The sequence below is a fragment of the Terrapene carolina genome, unplaced genomic scaffold (genome assembly GCF_002925995.2).
Source record: "Terrapene carolina triunguis isolate 2854851 unplaced genomic scaffold, T_m_triunguis-2.0 Scaffold182, whole genome shotgun sequence".
NCBI lineage: Eukaryota > Metazoa > Chordata > Testudines > Emydidae > Terrapene > Terrapene triunguis.
Window position 1 is genome coordinate 1,203,157 of NW_020664533.1, and position 18,342 is coordinate 1,221,498.

Sequence of the window (18,342 nt, forward strand, 5' to 3'; positions counted from 1 at the left end):
TGAGGTGGAACCCACCGAGTGTCCCACCTGCTATTTTTCTCTGAGGTTTAAACTCGTCTTCTAGATTAGTTTGTGAAGAAATACTTCACCCATCGTACCTTTGTTAGTTTTTTAAATTTGGATTCCTTAAAAAAGCCATCTAAACAGAAATACATCTCCCTGTGAAACGGGGCAAGGTCCCTCGTGCCAACCTCCATGGTGGACTCTAAACCTTAAGGGTTTAACCCTGTACGACCTCCGATGGGTTCTTTCTCCTGGTTGATGGGCCTAGCTGATGCCTTTTCAGTCTGGGGGAGAGCCACATCCCTGAAAAGTGCTTTTGTGTGTAAATCCTTCGTGGCAAGGGCTGCAAGTGGAGGGATGTACAGTTGAAATTACACTTACTGGAGCAATTGATGTGTATCGCTTCAGACCCAGAGGAGACATGCACCTCCAAGGAACCAAAAGGGTTGTCCGTGAGGATGACTTCATAGGGTGCCAGTCTAGTTAGGGTCCAGCAGCAAAAAGAAGTCAGGGAAGAAAACGCAGTTGAAATTGATTTCTGGTCACATTGACGCTGATCACCCTGGCACCAGGGCATTCAGCAGTAGTGCTGGCAACCACTTCAGCACCAGAACACTTGGCACTGACCATGTGTCACTGGAGCCAGCACACCCCCCCCCCCAATCTAGTGGCAATGGCAAGAGGAAGGGCTGAATGAAGACCAGAGATGGCTCCGAGCATAGAGAGGCCCCGCCTCTGAGAGAGGAAAAGAGGCATCACTTCTCTAAGGATAGGTGTCTACATCCAATGCCAAAGGAGTGGTGCAAAGTATGCTGACACTGCTGGCATCAGCACCGCTAAAGATATCAGCACCAACCTTCAGCTTGGTCCAATTGTGGGATCAAGGTATGCCCTAACAAAACTGTCAAGATCTCTGCTGGGGACAGCATTGGCAAGGGAACTGGAGCAACGATATCGAGACATCATACTCAAGGAGACACCCATCATCTATTTCCTGTGTCACCCATGCTTGACTGTCATCCAATTGGGAGCCAGTCTTTGGTAGCTACCTTGCCCCTTTCCATCAGGTTTGGTCCGATATCTCCTCAGAAAATGGTTGTTTGAACATAGTTGCCCACAGATGTTCCAGTCATTCCCACAATCTTCTCCCTACCTAATCCTTTTCCCTATCTCTTCAGAGACCCTTCTTACAAGAAACTATTACAAAAAGAAGTGGCCTTGTTGCTTCATCTAGGATGTTCCTCAGGAGTACAGGGAAGAGGCTTCCACTCCTAATATTTTTTTTCCCTGAAGATGAAAGATCTTCATCCTATCCTAGACCTGAGAAGACCAAACAAATATATACACCACCTCAGATTCAAGTGGTAGTGCTTGCCTCCCTCATTGCATCTCTTCAGGCTCAAGACTGGTTTGTGTCGTTTGACGTACAATATATATGACTTCATATAGTCATCCACCTGACCTGCAGGAAACACTTGACATTCATGATGGGATCAAATCATTACCAGTACAAGGTACTGCCATTTGGACTCTTCATGGCACCAAGGGTTTTTATGAAATGCCTAGCAGTGGTGGCAGCCCACCTGAGAAGTCAGGGCATTCATCATACTTGGCTGTTGAGGGCAGATTGTAGTGGGAAATGGTGGCAAGCTGGAATGTACGCTTGTCTTATTCACCCATCTGGGCCTAGTGAACTACAAAAAATTGTCACTCACACCATCCGAGATGATAGAGTTCATAGGAACTGTGATTGACTCCAGATTGGAAAAGGCACACTTTCCCAATTTAGTGCTCCTGAGGCTCCTGGAGCCTGTGTTCGAACTGCTCTCGGAATGTTCTTTTCATCACCTTACTCTGAAGTCAGTCTTCTTAGTGACTATCACTTCAGCAAGGAGAGTGAGTGAGCTTCAGGCATTTCTAGCCTGAAGGACAGGGTAGTGCTGGAACTCCACCCAAAGTTCATTCCTAAAGAGGTCTCAGATTTTCATCAGAACCAGTCAAATCAGCCTACTTTCCTTTTTCCAGAGACACAATCAGCACGAGGAAAAAAGAAATTACACACACTAATTATATCCAGGACTTTGCTTTATTATAGTGACAGGACCAAATCATTAAGGCTAGGTCTACACTACGGGGGGGGTTTGACCTAAGATACGCAACTTCAGCTACGTGAATAGCTTAGCTGAAGTTGCGTATTTTAGGTCGACTTACCTGGCTGTGAGGACGGCGGCAAGTCGACCGCTGCCGCGCCGCCGTTGACTCCGCTTCCGCCTCTTGCCGCGGTGGATTTCCGGAGTTGACGGCAGAGCCATCGGGGATCGATTTTTATCGCGTCTTCACTAGACGCGATAAGTTGATCCCCAATAGATCGATTGCTACCCGCCGATCCGGCGGGTAGTGAAGACGTGCCTGCAGTGTGTTGCCCTGTCTGTTTATAGCTATAGTCAGACATTCTAAAAATCAAGCCACTTCCTTGCAAAGAGTATCAAAATGTATAGCACCGTGTATCTTGATGTGTTATCATCTAGCTGGTGTTCCTGTCCCACTGAACATCACAGCTCATTCTGCCAGAGCATGAGCAACAACCTCCCCCCAGTCCAGGAATATCAGAGATCTGTAATGCAGTGGCGTGGACTAACCCACTGATTTTTGTCAAGCACTATCCCTTGGACTTAGCTGCAAGGTCAGATGCCAAGTTCAGGAGAACAGTACTTCAATCACTGTTTGACTAATGCAGCTATACTCCTCATTCCCACCATTCAGAGGGGATGCTACTTGCCAGTTACCTACGGGGGTTCATACAAACATGTACTCGAAGAAGAAAGAAATACAGTAACTGTGGTTCTTCAAGATGTTATAGTCAATGTGGATCTCAAACCCACCCTCCATCCCCCTTTTTGGAGTCTTCAGCCACCATGGGCTTTGAATTATGAGGGAATGCCCTTGTGTGGGAGTATAAGGAGGCACAGGGTGCATGCATTGCCTTGAGAGATCTTGCTATTCAAAGAAAATCCAATCATGTGAGGCACATACGCACCTACAATGGGATCTACACTGAGCGCAACATCTCAAAGAACTACAGTTTCTGTAGGGAAAGTAACCATTCCTTACATTCTGATCCAGTGCCTGTGAAGTGAAGAGCATTGCTTCCATTACAACAGCAGAAGTTGAGCGCACACAACTTCCTGAGCTGAAAATTTGCCAGCTAAATTCCATGGAAATAATAACTGTTACAAAGGGGCAAATGTTGTTAATACTGAGTTAAAGGAAACACATTTAAAAGGTTAAACTTTAACAAAATAGAACTCTAATAAAACTTTTCAATGATATGTGAATGACAGAATGTACAAGTGTTACACTGAATAATTGGACGTAAGTTGTATTATGGGAGTAATATTCCTCAGTGGCCATTATGAAGATGGATTTTATTAAAAGGTTATGTTAAGATCTACACTGGAAACCCAGATGTTCACATCACCTCACCAGTACTTCAGGCAGTGTAATCATTAGAATCATTTAATCATTGTTGCTAACAGCTCTGTGTATTCACCACGGGCTTTTAACAATTCATTCTGACTCAGTCATTCTCTTGCCTGATTAAAATAAACATGCTAACTTTTAGCTCTTATTTCTCTTCATCTCAAGTTTTTGGTTCATATTTTATTCCATAAGGGCTCCCCAAACACACATTCTCTCATGTGCAAAGGGCCAGTGCAGTGCCTAAGTGCTACTTAAGTCCTATTTTGAAGACTTAAGTGGTATATAGGCCTTGTGCTTAGGGGTGAATTTCGTAGCCCCTAGGACATAGATGTACCTTTAGCTGTTGCAATGAAAATCCATTCTGAATTGGTTTATTAATAATAATAATAATAATAAATAATGATACCTAGCTATTATCTAGAGCTTTTTCATCAACAGTTCTCAAAAGGATGTCAATATCATTATCCCCATTTTCATATGGGGAAATTATGCTTTAAAGTAGTGGTTTAGAATTGTACTTCATGCATGCCTGAAAATTTACTACTGATGATATGCTGTTCTTTAAAATAAATCTCCCAAAGTTCCAATGGCACTGTTTATGGATAAGTAATAGTTACGTTGAATTTTGAATAACATTAAAAACAAAGTGGCAAAACCTGTCTCATTCAATGTGGGGGTAGGTGTGCGGAGGCCTGCTTTGTTCCATAAGGTTGTGACAGTACTATCAGCTGTGTGTATACTATAGATAAAAATTAGTGTTAAAAATACATAATAGGGTAGTGTACACACACACAAACACACTCTCTTGTGTTCTCTTTTCCCCTCTCCCTTTTGGATATGTATTGTTTAATTAGAATGTAAAGTCTTCAGGGAAGAGACTGCTACGTGTGACATAGACTAAAGCAAAAGCAAAATAGTAGCTTATATACAATACTTGAAACAGAATAAAACATTTGCTGGCACATTCAGAGACTCTGATAAACCCAGAAGAGAAAATGACTTACTGGTTGTAATTCTGCTTCTCTGAAGTTTATCATTCTGACAGGATTCTCACTTTTCTACATCTTGTGTTAGGAAATAGGAGTGAGAATCCCTGGTGGATAGTATCTTTAATGACACTTGAATGATAGTGTTTAAGGTTTTTTTACCCATGATTTTTTTTATGTTGAGTTAATTGATTGCCAAATAACTCATTGTAATTAATACTTCTGTAAAGAACGGCCAGTCTGGACACTCCCCAAACATTTGTTTCAGGCCGTAAACATTTGTAGTTTACCCTGAGGAACAGCCTCAGGATAAATTACAAATATTTATATTCTGGCTATAAAAATATTCTAATGAGGGTGAGATATGAGGAGAGATGGGACCTCTTTATTATGCAATATCATATCCACAGAAAATCACTGTGTGACTATACAGTGGAATCCTAATTTGCCAAAAGTTCTGGTCAACAGGTCATTGAGTGTGCTCTAGGGACACCACTGGAGATTTTATTCTGCTGAAGGAGTATCCAAATTAGAATTAATTTTAGGAACATCCACATAATATCTAGAACCACCTGAAAATTGTTCAGTTTTAAAGCTGCATTAACGCTTCCAGTTTCTGACCCAAGCCATTTTAATAATACAGTACATTTCAGAAGTTGTATTCAGAACTCTGGAATGTTTCTGAAGCAGGGATGGAATTAATAGCAAAAGTTATACTCCCACTCAGCCCACAGGGACTTCCTTATGTACCTCATATAGTCAATTTTAATTCACTCCAACAATCTAGCTGCTGACTTGATGTCCCAGAATAAAAAGATTTTACCAGTACAGTTGATCTGGAACTTTGCTCTGAACAGCAGCTTTGGTGCCTGAGTTAGTGAACTGTTTCTTGTTATTGGATCATGAAATCTATGGCTTAAACAGCAGGGAAGTTTGAGCAAAACCTAAGCCTTAATTAAGGCTTTTTGTCCCTTGTGTAACATTCCTTTTCACTGTATACTCACTTTTCTTGTAAAATTATAATTTTGAGGGAGTGAGGGGGCGCCAGTGGGGGAGATAGAAGTCTAAGGTAAAATTTAATGCACACGTTTTTTCCAGTCTTTTTATTAAGGAAATAGTGATACAAGCATCGTAGGAGGAAAAAAGGTAATACAAAATTGTAATGCATCAAAGATACAGTACAATATCATATTTGGCTGCACAATAGGAGATGGAAAAAGAAGGGAATTGAAAAGGAGAGATCATACATCGGGCACATCACATTTCAAAATCTTCGAATCCTCAGAAAATATCTGTTTTTGAAGAAATCCTGAAGGTTTTCAGTAAGAAATGCCTGCCTTTTGAAATGACTTAGTGCTTCATGCTGAGTGTTTTGAAGTAGTCTCCAGGAAATTTTGAGCTCCAATTGTTGAAGATGCTAAATTGTACTATAGTATTACAAATATACAAATGCACACAAAACGACATCGAAATATTGGTAAGGCTCTCACTGATTGCACAGAAAGACATTCAGTGTTAAGGATGAAATGTTATCCTTGGACCATATTGCCATGCTTAAATTCTGAACCACAAGTGGAATTCGGGGTCCCACACTTTCATTAGACCACCTCAGTATTAGGAATAAAGGATGCTAACTATGGAGTTCCGAATTTACTTCTCCTGGGGTAGTATTTTTCACTATGTATTTATAGAATATAGCAAACAATGGAAAGGAGTCAGGCTTTGTGGTACAGATTTAGACAAAACCATTCTGTCTTTAATGTAGATACCTCTGGCCAGATTCTGTTTTTCTTTGTATTAATTTAAAACATGCTAAAAGGACCTAGTTTACATGGATGAAATTTTTATTGTCTTCAAAGACATAATTAATAGAAACTCACCACATTCAAGTCGCGTATTTGGGGAACAAAAAACTTGATGTACCCAGATGCAGCAGTGCCAGATGAATGTTCCTTTGATGGAATTTTCTCTGACTCATTAAGGCAATAATTTGAGTGTAATTTCAAAACCAATTCAGATAAGAGTTCTCTTAGTGAATCATTACATACAATTTGGATATTAAGAGAATCTTTGTAGTGGTGTGTCTATTCACTAGGCATTCTTTGTTACTGAAGAAACATTTTGTTTTATTGAATTAAAGACAGTCAGGCGTGATTGGGATCTACAGTATCAGAGGGGCCATCTTCCTTCAGATTAAAAACAAACAAAACACAAGCTCATCAAAAGGCTACACATGGTATATTGTTGAAAACTAGCCATGATTGTTTCCCATTAGCTTTGGCAACTTATTTCCCATCCTTTGCCTGTTCAAAGCAGTTTAAAGACTACTGGAATTAAAGGGTTTTATTAAGCATGTCATTTAACAGAATGATTTCTATTTTGAACTGATTATTCTTATATTGCCAATGTAAATTTGGATTGACCACAAAGAAGCAGTATGTCAGGACGCAGGAAGCTGCTGATCATTCACTGTTTGGACTCGAGTGAATAGGGTTCTAGAAAACTGCGTTCAATGTGGGCATCTCAGTGCCAAAAAGATGTTGATTTAGAAAAAAGCAATAAAAATGAGTTAGTGGAAACTGGTGGAATGGCTGAGCAGTAACAGACAGGAAGGTCCATTTCAGCAGGCGAGAACCTTTTATAAATACAAATCAAAACAAATTAACATAAGCAAAAAAGAGAAATAACCACCTAAACGTGGGGATCAACCCAGCCTCAGAGCCTGGAAGGAAAAGCCTTAGGCATTCTCAATCTGAGCAAGTCTACACTTAAAACTTTTGTTGTTTGGGGCTGTGAGGATATTTTCATTACATTTTTATACTGGCAAAAACCATAGGATAGAAGTTTATTTTACTCAGAGAGCTGATCTATGAGGAGGGAAAAGGAAGATGAAATTAACTCCTCATATACTAGTAATAACTACACATCCTGTCACAGATAGACAAGTTTATGAGGAATGATGAAAATTAAACAGTATAGGCAAAATTACCCAAACAGTATAGGGTAAGAGCTGCTTAAGGGGACAGGGCGAACGCTTACAACAATCTACAAAAGCTTGGTGTAAACACCGAAGAAGGAAGGGAGTTACTTGGACTGATAAAAATATATAACTTGGAGTACGGGGATGAAAGTAGGTAAACCAAACTTTAATGTTGACATCAGAAAAAAATGGATTAACAACTGTCTAGCTCTCTTAAACTGTGGCGTATTCATCCAAAGACAGTGTTGGAAACATTTTAGAACTAGAAAATTAAATTGTACAGAATTATCTTATACTGGCATAGGATGTAATAGGTGGACTTTTCCGTCTTTAATTTACATCCCCAAATCAAAACCATTTAAGGGTAGAGTTAAGTTTGAAAATGTACCTTTTAATAATGTTTCATATCTCATAAATTGCTTGTTTGAGCCTCCCCAAACCTTGTCATAAACTTTTTGGCTGGCAGACAAAAGTTTCAAGGGACAAGGAGCTTTTTAGTTGAAGTTATGGAAGAGGAGGGACAAGATCACTTGCATCTGAAGAAGTGAAGTTCTTACCCACGAAAGCTTATGCTCCCAATACTTCTGTTAGTCTCAAAGGTGCCACAGGACCCTCTGTTGCTTTTTAAAGATCAACCTTGTAATGGAAAGTACAGTATGTTACATGCTTCTCTGTGGAGATGCTGCCTTTGATTCTGTGCTAAGAAGGAAGGAAACCCCAAATTTGAATTCAGTGGTTGGTTTCGGGAGCAATGTTGACACCATGGCGTGATGGTCTGTGTTAAAAAAGATATCTATTTTCAATCTTATTGCCTCACTATTGCAAGACCATAATAATTAAATTTGTGTCAAAATTTTCTGTTTTACTGTGTCTATACTTCATTGTCTCAACTTTTGTTCATAACCCTTTTTTGTAAACGTCAGGGGGGATTTGAACCAGATTTTGGCCACTCATTAATGTGTGTGGAATGATTTCCAATATGAATTTTCTCTTTGCATGTTGGATTTTTTTTTTTTTTTTTTTATAATTTTTTTAAATATTTTTGTTTTTTTTTTTTTTTTTTCAAATCTTGGTTTTTTTGATGTTCCTTTTTTCCCCCCCCCCCCACAGTGCATGTTTGATGCTCCCCTGCTGCTGCCTGAACAGTAACATTGTGATATCAGAGATAATCAGTCACTCATTGCTCACTCTGTCCAGTTCATTAGCGTATTTGCAGAGAGTCATGATTGCCTGGTTGTTATGGCAATGTCTGCTTTTGCTAGCTGATATACCGCAGATGACCCATTATTACAAAGAAGGGTCACAGGAGAAACTGTAATGGAAGCAGAATGGGTTTGGATAAGCGCCTGCTGTGCTCCTTTGAGTTTGTGCTGTGGTAAGTTATACTGGCTCTTTTCAAAGAGCAATTGTTTATTCTCCTCAAAAAGGGTTGCATGAAAATAAGGTACAAAACTACAGCTCCTTTTCATGTATATTATCTGCTTGTTACAAATTGGAGATTATGACATTGTGTTTTTAAAAAAAGGTGGGAAAAGATGAGTCCTTACTCAGTTTTCTGTTCTACAGTTAGAAAAAAGGTAATTTAAAAGTTGCATTAAAACTGAAATTGCAAACAAGTTTTTGTTTGAATACAGTTTAGTTTAATTATTTTCAATATATTGGTTGACATGGTACTTGTGTGGTGAAATATTGAGCTTCACAAGATAACAATGGAAATAAAATATACACTGAAGACAACAAATGTGTAAATGTTATATAAATACCACATAAAAATCTAAAGAAATGTATGAACAAAAACCTTGAAGATTAGTTATGGTTGGTCTCATAAAAAAACAGGAGGTACAAATTTAAGAATCAGAAAGGATTAAAAAGCTGGAAAAGTCAAGCACTCTCAAGTTAGGATTAACTAAGGTTTGTAACCTGTCCTTTAAATCGGCTTCTGTACCCAATGACTAGAAGTTAGCTAATGTAACACCAATATTTAAAAAGGGCTCTAGAGGTGATCCCGGCAATTACAGACCAGTAAGTCTAATGTTGGTACCGGGCAAATTAGTCGAAACAATAGTTAAGAATAAAATTGTCAGACACATAGAAAAATATAAACTGTTGAGCAATAGTCAACATGGTTTCTGTAAAGGGAAATCGTGTCTTACTAATCTATTAGAGTTCTTGGAAGGGGTCAACAAACATGTGGACAAGGGGGATCCAGAGGACATAGTGTACTTAGATTTCCAGAAAGCCTTTGACAAGGTCCCTCACCAAAGGCTCTTATGTAAATTAAGCTGTCATGGGATAAAAGGGAAGGTCCTTTCATGGATTGAGAACGGTTAAAAGACAGGGAACAAGGGGTAGGAATTAATGGTAAATTCTCAGAATTGAGAGGGGTAACTAGTGGTGTTCCCCAAGGGTCAGTCTTCGGACCAATCCTATTCAACTTATTCATAAATGATCTGGAGAAAGGGGTAAACAGTGAGGTGGCAAAGTTTGCAGATGATCCTAAACTGCTCAAGATAGTTAAGACCAAAGCAGACTGTGACAAACTTCAAAAAGATCTCACAAAACTAAGTGATTGGGCAACAAAATGGCAAATGAAATTTAATGTGGATAAATGTAAAGTAATGCACATTGGAAAAAATAACCCCAACTATACATACAATATGATGGGGGCTAATTTAGCTACAAGAAGTCAGGAAAAAGATCTTGGAGTCATTGTGGATAGTTCTCTGAAGATGTCCACGCAGTGTGCAGAGGTGGTCAAAAAAGCAAACAGGATGTTAGGAATCATTAAAATGGGGATAGAGAATAAGACTGAGAATATATTATTGCCCTTATATAAATCGATGGTACGCCCACATCTCGAATACTGTGTACAGATGTGGTCTCCTCATCTCAAAAAAGATATACTGGCACTAGAAAAGGTTCAGAAAAGGGCAACTAAAATGATTAGGGGTTTGGAACGGGTCCCATATGAGGAGAGATTAAAGAGGTTAGGACTCTTCAGCTTGGAAAAGAGGAGACTAAGGGCGGGATTTGATAGAGGTATATAAAATCATGAGTGATGTGGAGAAAGTGGATAAGGAAAAGTTATTTACTTATTCCCATAATACAAGAACTAGGGGTCACCAAATGAAATTAATAGGCAGCAGGTTTAAAACAAATACAAGGAAGTTCTTCATGCAGCGCACAGTCAACCTGTGGAACTCCTTACCTGAGGAGGTTGTGAAGGCTAGGACTATAACAGCGTTTATGTTTCCTATCTTTTAACCAGTTACCAATCCATGAGAGGACCTTCCCTCTTATTCCATGACTGCTTATTTTGCTTAAGAGCCTTTGGTGGTGGACCTTGTCAAAAGCTTTCTGAATGTCCAAGTACGCTGTATCCACCCGATCATCCATGTCCACATGATTATTGACATCCTCAAAGAATTCTTATAGATTAATGAGACATGTTTTCCCTTTACAAAAGCCATTTTGACTCTTTCCCAACATATTGTATTAATCTATGTGACAATTCTGTTCTTTACTATGGTTTCAACCAATTTGCCTAGAAGTTAGACTTACTGGCATGTAATTACCAAAGTCACTTATGGAGCCTTTCTTAAAAATTGGTGTTTATATTAGCTATTCTCCAGTCATCTGGTACTAGGGTGACCAGATGTCCCGATTTTATAGGGACAGTCCTGATTTTTGGGTCTTTTTCTTATATAGGCTCCTGTTACCCCCCACTCCCTGTCTCGGTTTTTCACATTTGCTGTCTGGTCCCCTATCTGGTACAGAGGCTGATTTAAGCAATAGATTACACAGTTAGTTCTGCAGTTTCATATTTGAGTTCCTTCAGAACTCTTGGGTGAATACCATCTGGTCCTGGTGACTTATTACTGTTTAATGTATCTACTTGTTCCAAATCTCTTCTACTGACACATCAATCTGGGACAGGTCCTCAGATTTGTCACCTAAAAAGAATGGCTCAGGTGTGGGGAATCTCTTTCATGTCCTCTGTAGTGAAGATCAATGCAAAGAATTCATTTAGCTTCTCTGCAATGGCCTTTTCTTCCCTGACTGCTCCTTTAGCACCTTGATTGTACAGTGGCCCCACTGATTGTTTGGCAGGCTTCCTGCTTTTGATATACTTAACTTTTTTTTTTGCTGTTAGTTTTTGTGCCTTTTGCTAGTTGCTCTTGAAATTTTTGGCCTGCCTAATTATACTTTTACTCATGACTTGCCAGAGTTCATGCTCCTTTCTATTTTCCTCACTGGCATTTGACTTCCAATTTTTAAAGGATGCCTTTTTGCCCCTAACTGCCTCTTTTATTCTGCTGTTTAGCCATGGTGGCATTTTTTGGTCCTCTTACTTTTTTTTTTTTTATTTGGGGTATACATTTAGTTTGAGTCTCCATTATGGTGTTTATAAATAGTTTCCATGCAGCTTTCAGGCATTTCACTCTTGTGAATCTTTCTTTTAATTTCCACTTAACTAGCTTCCTCCTTTTGTTGTTGTTGTTCGTTGTTCCCCTTTTTGAAGTTAAATGCTACTGTGTTGGGTTTCTTTGGTATTTTCTCCCCTGCAAGGATGTTAAAGTTAATTTCATTATGGTTGCTATTGCCAAGTGGTTCAGCTGTATTCACATCTTTGACCAGATGCTGTGCTAAATCAAGAATTGCCTCTCCCCTTGTGGCTTCCAGGACTAGCTACTCCAATAAGCAGTTGTTATAGTGTTTGGAAATTTTATCTCTGGATCTCATCCTGAGGTGAAATGTATCCAGTCATTATGGGGATAGTTGAAATCCCCATTATTACTGGGCTTTCTGTTTTTGTAACCTCTTTAATTTCCCTGAGCATTTCACAATCACTGCCCTGGTCAGGTGGTCAGTAGTATATTTCTGCTATTATAGTCTTATTATTCATAGAATTTCTATCAATACAGGATTCATTTAAGATTTTTATATATTTGACTATGCTTTGTATCACATATAGTGCCACTCCCCCACCAGCGTGACTTGTATATTTTATACCCTGATATTACCATGTCCCAATGATTATCATCATTCCACCAAGTTTCTGTGATGCCTATTATATCACTATCATCATTTAATATCAGGCACTCAAGTTCACTCATTTTAGTATTTAGACTTCTAGAGAGACAAGGTGGGTGAGGTAATATCTTTTATTGGACTAACCTTTATAAAAGATATTTCCTCACCTACCTCTTCTTTCTAATATCCTGGAACCAAAATGTCTACAATAGCACTGCATAGTTAGTTATAGCATTTTTATACAAGCACTTATAAAATTTGTCATTACTATATTTGTCTGCCTTCATGTGATGTAATTGAATGGGATGCTTTTTCGTTTGATTGTTTCTGTTCAGTTCCTACCTGTGCTTTATCAATTTCTGTCCTCTCCTGTCTCCTAGGATATAGAGCAGAGGTGGCCAAACCGCAGCTCATGAGCTGCGTGCAGCTCTTTTACAGTTAAAGTGTGGCTCACGGCGCCTCCCATATTCTCACCACATTCTCCACCTACCAGACTGGGGTGGGGGGAGCTCAGGGCTTCTGCCCTGCGGCATGGTGGTGGGGTTAGGGCCTTCTGTCCTGCGGGGGAAGGAGGGTCTCGGGCCTTCAGCCCTGTGGGAAGTTTCCCCTTTAATGAATCCCGCCCAAGAGATGTCTTTATCTGAGCCATGTGCTCCTCCTCATGTGTCAGCTTTCTCCCAGCCCTTAGTTTAAAAACTCCTCTATGACTTTTTTAATTTTACATGCCAGCAATCTGGTTCTGTTTTGGTTTAAGTGGAGCCCATCCTTCCTGTATAGGCTTCTCCCTTCCCAAAGGTTTCCAAGTTCCTAATAAATAAATAAACTCCTCCTCCCAAAACCATCGTCTCAGCCACACATTGAGACCCTGCAGTTCTGCCTGTCTAACTGACCCTGCGTGTGGAACTGGAAGCATTTCAGAGAATGCTACCAGGGAGGTCCTTGACTTCAATCTCTTACCTAGCAGCCTAAATTTGGCCTCCAGGACCTTTCTCCTATCTTTCTTTGTGTCACCGGTACCTACATGTATCATGACCACCAGCTCCTCCTCAGCACTGCACATTAGTCTATCTAGATGTCTTGCAAAGTCTGCAAACCTTCTCACCGAGCAGGCAATTCACCATGCGGTTCTCCCGGTCATCGCAAACCCAACTATATTTCTAATAATTGAATCTCCCATTACTATTACCTGTTTCTTCCTAATAACAGGGGTTCCCTCCCTCAGAGGGGCATCTCCAGTGCGAGAGGATACCATGACATCTGGAAGGAGGGTTGCAATGGTGGGTTTGTTTCTGTCTGTTCCAGCTTGATGCTATCGTTCCCTCAGACTTTCTTCTTTCTCACCAGCACAGAGGCTGTCAGACTCGGGATGGGACTGCTCTACTGTGTCTCTGAAAGCTCCTCTGTATGCCTCTCTGTCTCCCTGAGATCTTCCATTTCAGCCACTATGATTTTAAGAGCCTGATCTGTGTGTCTGAGGGCCATGAACTGCTTACACCATATGCACACGTATGCAACCTGCTCATAAGGCAGGTAATTGTATTTGTTGCGTTTAGTTCAATAAACTGGATAGCCCCTCACTCTGCTGTGGGACATCTGCCTGCATTATTTTAACTCTTGCAGGGTTTTTTCTGTTTGGTGATGGAGTGGGATGTTGGTTTAAGTTTAGAATGTGTTTGTTAGATGTGTCTGCCACTTGCACGCCTTCTCTAAATTCCCTTGCAAAACTGCCCTGTTCACTAGCTCCTCTGGTTGCCTCTGAGGTGGCTTTTTAAACTTCTGTTCTCTGTGAGTTAGCCCCGCCCCCTTCTCATGGTATCCTAAAGGGATTAGGGATTGAAGAGTAGCAGGCTAGAGCCTTGTTAGTAAGCTCTCAGCCTAGTTTAGCAGACTGCTTGGCTCAGTACATAGGCCCCAAAACAGACTGCGCTATAAACTGCAAGCAAGCAAGCATACAACAACAAGCTAACAAACAACAAACTCACCCCAAGGATCACTTAGTTGCTCCTGTTAGGTAGCTCCCCTGCCTTGTTCACTACAAACTTCCCAATTTCTGCAACAAATGAGGAATGGGTCCTATAGACAACAGACTCCTTCATTACCCAACCTCTGTTCATGCCCTGAATGAACCAGGGGTGCTCTTTTTGGAAGGGTCACATAATTAAAGGCTGTATCATAATGCATATGCACAAGAGGGCCGAACTAAGGCATCCTGGCATTTTCTGATTTGAGCGTGCTTGATTTTGCAACTCTTTAATTTAGGAAATACAAATTCTTTTATGGTTTGATTTATTGATGAGATCAATCTTAAGTAATGTTCAACAAAGTTTTTTTTTCTTTGTGAATCATAGATCAAGAATTGTGCATTAACCATGTACAGAGACAAAGGAAATCTACTTGAGGAGGAGAAGATACAGTCTTATTAAGCAAAAACTGGAAGATGGTGTACTTGATGGGGCAGATATTGGTACCAAGATCCAAGAGAGAAGTTCATGTGATACAGTATCTGCTGAAATCGTCCCTGTCGTTATCATCTCACATTTGTAATTTTCTCCATCAGGGCTGAGATTGATGTCTTTTTAAACCAGTGGAGATTGTTTTCAATCTCTGAATGTTGCTGCCTCATTTATTTGCAAGCTGGTGAAATTTAGAATTATGCCCTTTCTGTCTCTGCCCCTACCGCGCTTCTTGGTTATGATTAAGATGGATACATTTTGCTTCACGTACTGAAGGCTTTCACTAGATATTGGGTAAAGGTTTTGTTTGATCTTCACTATGAAACAGCTTAGGGTAGATAGTATCTTGACTACATGATAGAACAGGGAAATAAAAAATATCCCTTATGCACCGATGCAATTCTACCCAGCTTCTGGCCGTTGGACCCACACGCACAGAAGTAAGCATGAAAATTCGCCTGCTTGCTTCCTCCCCAAAGCAGGTGGTGGGGAGGGGAATGAGTGGAGCCTTGGCTCCATCGCCTTTACTTACTAGCCAAAATAACATAGCCAGCATGGGGTGAGTGGGAGGGTCTAATACATTGCTAATATAGGCCTCTATAAGCAGGGGATTTATTGTTACTAAGAGGTATCTGTGAGTCATAGTGCCACCAGGAGTTCTGTAACTTTCACATCGGCCCCTGCTCGGGGCTGTGCCTAAAGTAGCAGAAGACTAGTCATTCATGCACTTTTAATGCTGATTTTCAAGAGTTCTTTAATTTCTACTTTGTCTCTTTTTAACTTTTCATTTGACAATTTTAAAATATAATGAATAAAGTAGTAGTTCTTGCCATCATATATAGAAGCTTAATTTCCTGCAATTTTTTATCCCCAAATTGATTTCTTAGTGCATTTTACAGTGCAGTATTACCTTACTGGTACAAACAAAATCCCATTTAAATGACTCATAGATAGCTAGTTATCGAATTTATATACGCAACTTACTTTGCTAAAAACAGAATAGGAAAACAGTATTTGACTTTAAGGACAGCTTTTTATTTTCTTGAGTGAAACCAAGTTCTTTTAAAAGAGTCAGAATTATAATTCTTTTGTAGTCCTAAAAAGTAATTAGATTTAGCAATGTAAACTGAGAAGTAGTTAAAGTGACTCTACAAATTCAGGTCTTATTGAATGTCTGCCAGAATTGCTTAAAGGTGTCTTGTCTGTGTGCCATTTGACAAAACACTGCTCTCTTTTATGAGATGCAACCTTCATACTTACCTTTTTCATACTGATTTTGGGCCAAATTCTGATACCCTTTCTCATGATGATTAGTACCTTACTCCAAGAGTAGTCTCATTGACTTCAGTGCCACCATGTGTGGAATAAGGAACTATTCAATGCAAGTAATGGCATCAGAATCTGAGCCTTAGTTTTTAACTTTCCTAGAGTAAAAAGTACTATAGCTTCTGAAGTAATGGTTGTCTCATCTTTTCTGTTAGTAGACTTATTCATTCCCTAGCTGATATTTATGACTAGTCTATTGGAAAATCTTTGCCTTTTGCTCAGACAACAAAAATAAAATGCAGCAAAGTGAGAGAACTTCTTGGATGCAGTAATCTTAAACTTCTGGGGTGAAATCCTGGCCCGGACGAAGTCAATGGGAGTGTTGCCATTGATTTCAGTGCGACACGATTTCATGCCTGAAATATGAGTGTTCAGGACACTATAAACCTTGTTGGGAAAGAAATAATTTCTAGCACAATCCTGAAGCACACATGGTGGAAGATCAAAACAATTCTTCAACCATAATCAGCATTATGGTTAGTCGATTAAAAAAAGAGGATTGAGTCCCAGTTTCCTAATGACATGGGATGAAATGCTCAGGAATTTCTCCACATTTGGGTAGTCTGATGGTCAAAGCACTGGACTGGCACTCAAAAGACCTTGGTTCAATTCCTCGGTTTGCCACACATTTCCTGAATGACCTTGGACAAGAAACTTTATCTGTCTGTGCCTTAGTTTCCCATCTGTAAAATGGAGATAGGTCTTCCCTAGCTTACATGGATGCTGTGAGGATGAATTCATTCGTTTTTGGGTTACATTCAGATATACTGTGATGGGGGCCACAGAAGTACCTAGAGTGATTCAATTACTATGAATGCATTGAAATTTGCATTGAACCTAAGGAGAACGTTGGTCAAAACATAGCACTTACTTTGGACAAGGAACTCTATAGACAAGCACTAATTTTACAAAAGCAATTGAAGATTTCAGAGGGATTTGAAGATTACAGGCCGATGACATTACTGTCACACTCGCAATGGAAATCTGGCATGCTTTTGTGTGGTTCTAGTTCTTTATTATTAATTGGGACACAATTGAAAAACGATTCAGAGAAGCTATGAAATCTTTGTTACTTAGTTAGATTGGCTGATCTCAAATACTGAACCTTAAACAGTGAGAAAAGGCTGAAGCGTGACTGATGGAACCCAATCCTGATTTTGTTCCTTCTCTTTTAGTATTTACAATTGAAGATCCAGGTTTTTGTCCCAAATACATGTTTGCAAAGAGAAGTTGTTACACTTCATTGCATCACATTGCATGTTACAGGAAAATCATGGAGGACTGGACAGTTGGATTCAGAATTTTGAATATTTTTAAACCACCTGCACTTCCAGCCAGTCAGCTCAATATTGGCACTTTCAGATTGGTTTGGTTGTAATTTTGCAATATGTTAGCTGATGAGAAAGCAAACATTGGTAAAAGTGTGTTTGTATTGAAGGGCAGATACAAAACACTAGTAGGCCTAACTAATTAGCTGTATGGGTCTCTTATTATGTTCTTACATTTTAGTAACAGAATCACAAGATTTTCATTTTGTGTATATATGTGTTTTATGTTTGAGGATTAAATATGCTTACAAAGTGAGTCTCAAATTGTATGTCATTTCATAAAACCTTCGTGAATTCCCACTGGCATTTCAAGGCTTCCTTTTATAAAGCAATCTTTTCCATTGGAAACGGGTGACGAATGTTTTAAGATATAGCAAGAAAATTAATAGGGGGGGCGGTTTGCCTTCCTCCTCAGTCAGACATGTGCCACTGACAACCTGTATGACAAGTCCTACAGTACCTTGTTTTCCAGGTATATTAAATTGTGTTTTCCTTTTGAATAATTTTGCCTCTAACAATTTCTTATTTTTAAAAGACATTTTGAAACTATTGAATGGAAGTGATAGTGTAGCTAGAAGGTAGAGTAGCACAACAATTCTTTCCCAATTTACCACTGTAAAGTTACAGAATTGCTAGGAACAGATTATCTGCAGATACTTGTGAGAATGTATCTTTTTCAGTGGCAGGCTTTTCAACTTAATTCACTCAGAAGATATTTTAGCTTCTTAGCATGTTTCTGTAATGCGTACTAG

General features: G+C 39.5%; 1 protein-coding gene across 2 annotated transcripts in view; it reads left to right on the top strand.

Annotated features, from left to right (window-relative positions):
• Positions 1–18,342, top strand: part of LOC112113496 (succinate--hydroxymethylglutarate CoA-transferase) — a 579,588-nt gene that overhangs the window by 55,971 nt on the left and 505,275 nt on the right. The gene's annotated exons all lie outside the window — the stretch shown is intronic.